General features: G+C 30.7%; 1 long non-coding RNA gene across 1 annotated transcript; it reads left to right on the top strand.

Moving 5' to 3' along the window:
* The first annotated feature begins 459 nt into the window (after positions 1-459).
* LOC111903121 (uncharacterized) lies at positions 460-2,497 on the top strand. Its single transcript, XR_002854055.2, has 3 exons — positions 460-873; positions 1,069-1,572; positions 2,209-2,497. It is a non-coding gene; the product is annotated as an uncharacterized LOC111903121 (long non-coding RNA).
* Positions 2,498-5,073: the final 2,576 nt, after the last annotated feature.

Here is a 5,073-nt window from a genome sequence, read left to right as displayed (position 1 = left end):
AAGGTTGGTAAGAGACTACGAGAAGGGAAGAAGTCACACGGCATAACTGATTATGAATCATTGTTCTGATGTTGATTCACGAGGCAACGATTAGGATTCACGAGATGTCAATTAGATTAATTGGTTCCCGCTTAATGAGGATTCCTGTAAGACGCCCCAAACGGTAGTGTTTGCTTAACGTTACTTCAAAAAGTGTTCCAGAGTCTAGACAAAAAAAGGTTATTTCATTAGGCTAAAGTTTGGTTAATTTTATAATTGGGCCCTTAGAAGACGTAAACACAAATTTTGTTTTTATATATATGTATAGATATTATATATTTGAGAAATTTTGGGGCCCTTAAAGTCGTGGGCCTTGGGCGGTCGCCCAGGTTGCCCACCGTCAGGACCGGCCTGTCTCGATGAATTCGACCACCTCATATTAGGGGGGTGAGATCCACAAGGTTAGGTTTTGCAGATCTTTGTTTCTTGATGAGGATTAGACATGTTTCGACTCAGCAACACATCTACCTGCACTTCCACTTTATTCTATTTTCTTTTTATTTGTGCTCTACATCCACCGAATACTGATCTTATTCATTACAACATCACCAATTCAACAAAGCAGTTCAAGTAAAGGTCTCAAACCCTAATAACTCCCCAAACACCCAACATCTTCTCGCCACCATCTTCATCGGCTATAACTCACACCACCATCGCACCATCCTCACTAATGAGCCCCACTGGAGTAGTCAACACCGCCATCTCTGCCGTATATTCTTACCGAGAAATAGGACAACGTTGTTGAACATCCATGTTCGAAATTTGAAATTGACGTCAGGGTTCGATATTCGTAAACTTCATCCTATAGAATTAGAAATATAAAAATGTCTTCAGGTTTGATTTTCATCTTTCTATACCTGGATTTGACATCTTTTTTCATTTTATTTTTCCATCACTTAGCACGTATGTGATGTTGGATTCAACCCTAAACTGTTTCTACCTTTTATATGATTAAGATGTGAATATGATGTTTCAGGTTTTTCTTTATTTGCTTATGTGTCTAAATTTTTCGTTTTCGTTTACATTTAGGGGATAGAAATTTTAGCGGGTTTAATGATACAGCTCACATGTTGACATGCTAAAAGGTAACAATGATTTCTATCCTCCATTTGTTTTAATGTTAATCTTTATATTACTCGATCTGTATTTATATGAATGCAAACATGCAAGCATACCATACCGTGTTTGAGGGGGGCGTTGTACGTTTGCAGATAGATACAATTGTTGAGTCAATACTAACTGGTGAAGCATAGTTGAATAGTAGCATTGGTTGAAGAGAACTATATTTCTCCAATACTTGAAATATTTCTTAAATTCATAGAGAAGATTTTTGTTCCGATTTTTATATCTTGGCATTTTGTTTGAGCTATTGGAAATAGTAGACGACAGCTGAATTTGTATATTAATCCTTTAATACATTTTCTTGTCCTTATATTGACAAAATTTTCGGGGAGAGCAATTTTCTGGTGATTTTGGATTCTTAACATCAAGGATAAATGAACTGGAGAAGCAGAAAGGGCTCTTTTGATTGAAGTGAGTTGATAACTGTTATGATGTACTTTGTATTATGTAGTTATTATTTTGGTTTGTTTGCATCACCTAACCATGTACCATCCAGAAATTGCTCATGAGAATATAGTAGTTTTCATACCTACTGTCAAGTGAATGAATACTGATTTACTTAGAAACAATAAAGAAGTAATTTTTAATGGTATAATAAATAAGTTTGTAAGTAATGATGGAATGTAAAAGTGGTAACCATTTTACTATTGCAAAGGAAAAAGTTGAGAAGAATAGAGAGAAGTTAAGAAGTGATTTTTCTCAGCTTTTGTCATTATCTATGTTTAGAACTGATGCTTCTAATAAAAACAATGGAGAGGATAAGATGTTATCTTCGAGGATTAAAAATCCCCTTTGCCTTCTGACTGGCCAAGTATCAAGTGAAGATAACACCACCAATCAAGAAGTAGTTATTTCCATAAGCGTTAAGCTTCCACCTGCAGATAAAACACCAACTTTTACTACTTGGATATTTTTGGACAAGTTTTTCGTCATCTCTGCTTTCTTTTTAGTCATTGCCCTTCTTTTTATCTTTTCTGGATAAATACATGACATTGTATAAATAAACATGAGAACATTGCTGAACCATTTTCTTTTTTTGGATCACAGAAATCAGGAAATGGCCGATGACTATTCAGTTGTTGGGAAGCAATGCATCTATTGTAACCAAAATGGAAGTGAAGCTCCTCATCTATAGCGACACTTAGGAAGAGATTATTGAACCAGAGGAAGAGAAACTTTACTATGAAATTGTAGAAGTTTGTCCGAATGATAATATCCTTTTGATTTTTTATTTATTCATTTATTTTGCTTTGTAAAAAACCATTTGAAGCACACACTTCATGATCTTAATTTCAATAATCATAATACAAATGACGATGGTATTTCTTTTGTTAAATATTTAAAATATGTTTAATAATAATAGGCATTCATATTAATTAGAAACTAATGCAATTTATAATTAATTAAGGGCTAATGTCATAAAAAGCCTCAAGTTTTCAGGGTTTTGTCGGTTTCGTCCAAAGTTGAATTTTATATCCGTTTTTACCCTAACATTTTCCAAAAAATGTTCGGTTTTACCCTTTTACCGGTGATAACAAGTTACCATTATATTAGCTTCGCAAAAAAAACCCTTAAGTTTATAGTTTTTTTACATTTTTACCCTTCAGTTTATATTTTTTTTTTACACTTTTACCCTTTGTTTTTTTTTTTTTTCATATTATATGTATTCATGCAGAAATTTTTTTTATATATGAAAAAAATTAATTAAGTATTGTATTTACATTTTTTTAATGTTATTTCTTCACACACACACACACACACACACACACACACACACATATATATATATATATATATATATATATATATATATATATATGTGTGTGTGTGTGTGTGTGTGTTTTTTTCTTGGATAAACCATTTAAGATGTAAAAAAACGCAAATTAATATGTTTTTAGAACTATAGGTACATATTTTTATGCATTTAAAAATATACGTATCAATAAAAAAACTTGTTGAATCATAAACATGTTTTTATAAGTATATACATATATTTTTAGAAGTGTAAATATGTATTTTGATATATGTTTTTTTTAAGTATAAATATATTTTTAGAAGTATAGATACATATTTATATATAATAATGTAAAAATATGTATTTATACTTCTAAAAACTATATCTATAAAACACGTATTTATAATTCTAAAAATATTATTTATCTTTTTAAATGGTATAACCTTGCAAACACACACACACACACAAACAAACATATAATTAAATACGATTTTTCTACATGAATACGTATATTATGAAAAAGTAATACTTAGGGTAAAAGTGTAAAAAAATTATAAAGTTAAGGGTAAAAACACAAAAAAGGTAAATTTAAGGGGTTTTTTTGTGAATTTAATATAATGGTAACTTGGAAAACCTGTATTACCGGTAAAAGGGTAAAACCGAACATTTTTTCGAAAATGTTAGAGTAAAAGCGGACATAAAATTCAACTTTGGGCAAAACCGACAAAACCCTGAAAACTTGAGGGTTTTTATGATATTAACCCATTAATTAATGATGATTTTATATAAGCAAGACCATATGTCGGTTTTCCTTAAAGAAATAAAATTTGTAGTATTTATTTTTGCTAAACTTGCAATAATTTATGTTTAATCGAATTCTGAAAAATTTAAAACTATAGTATTTATTTTTTTTTAAATTCAAATTGTAATTTTGAAAATGATTCATGTAGTAGGATTGTATAGACAAAGAATATAGTTACCAACCTACATTTATTAAATTTTAACAGAATTCTTTTGATGCACCAAATTGACTGTATTAAAATATAATTGAACAAAGTTTTAAATGGATATTCGTGCAATGCATGCAATTTGATTAACTTTAACTGGTTGACCACAAATAAATTTCGGTACCATGTAATTTGGTATAGGGTGAATAGTTTTCTAATATTTCAATGAATATCACGTGTTTAGCAAAAAAACTAATCCTCGAAAAAAAACTATCTGGTGTCCTCTGAAAGCATAGTAATTACTGACATGAAACTATACGTCAAAAAATCTATTCGGCGTCCGCAATCGCACGGATACCCCTTTATATGAAAATATGAATTTGGTCGAATGTGTTGTATCTTTGAATCGAGTTGAAATTATTTACAAATACCACCTTAAGTTTCAAATTTATAGATATCTCTATAGTGTATAAAGAAATGTTATAATAAATATCAATTTTACTAACTTAAGAATAAGATTGTATAAAAATACAAGGTGAGCTTCTATAATATTTGCAAAAGGATTGTTAATATTAATTTTCTTTAATGACATTTTCTAAGCAAGAAAGCGAAAAAAAAAAAAAATTAAACAACCAATAGGAATCATATCACATGATTTTGTAAAAGTAGATTAATTTCGTTTTTGATAAGTAATAATTAAAGATCATCGTTTTAAAAAAATATATTAGAGTTGGGATTATTGGTCATAACCATCAGGTGATGACTTATTATAAAATATTGTTAGATCTATACAAATGACTTTTGATTTCTTCAATCCATTTTAATCCTCTTTCGAAGTCCATCAGGTGATAACTCATCAAAACACCATTAAAAGCCCGATTAGCTTAAAAATGGAGAAGATGATTACCTCACAAGATTTCCACCTTCAATCCAATCCATAAGCACCATTAATCGCTTTTTGATCCTTATCCAACCTCAAAGTCGCCAAAGCTTGGTTATGAGGGTTTGAGGGTGTGCTGTGACAAGAATGAAGGCTTAACAACCTTTACATCTATTACGACACTACACCACATTGGTCTCTTTACCTTTTTGTGGTGTCTAGTTGATCTCGGTCAATGGCAACCACTTACTTCACTGCACCATGGCGATCTACTTTCCATATCGTGGGGCTCTTTCTACAGCGTCATGGTACCCATATATCGCACTGCGGGGCAAAGTACATTTCTCTAT

The sequence above is a fragment of the Lactuca sativa genome, chromosome 3 (genome assembly GCF_002870075.4).
Source record: "Lactuca sativa cultivar Salinas chromosome 3, Lsat_Salinas_v11, whole genome shotgun sequence".
Classification (NCBI taxonomy): Eukaryota; Viridiplantae; Streptophyta; class Magnoliopsida; order Asterales; family Asteraceae; genus Lactuca; species Lactuca sativa.
Note: the sequence above shows the minus strand (reverse complement) of the source record. Positions and strands in the feature narration are given on the sequence as shown.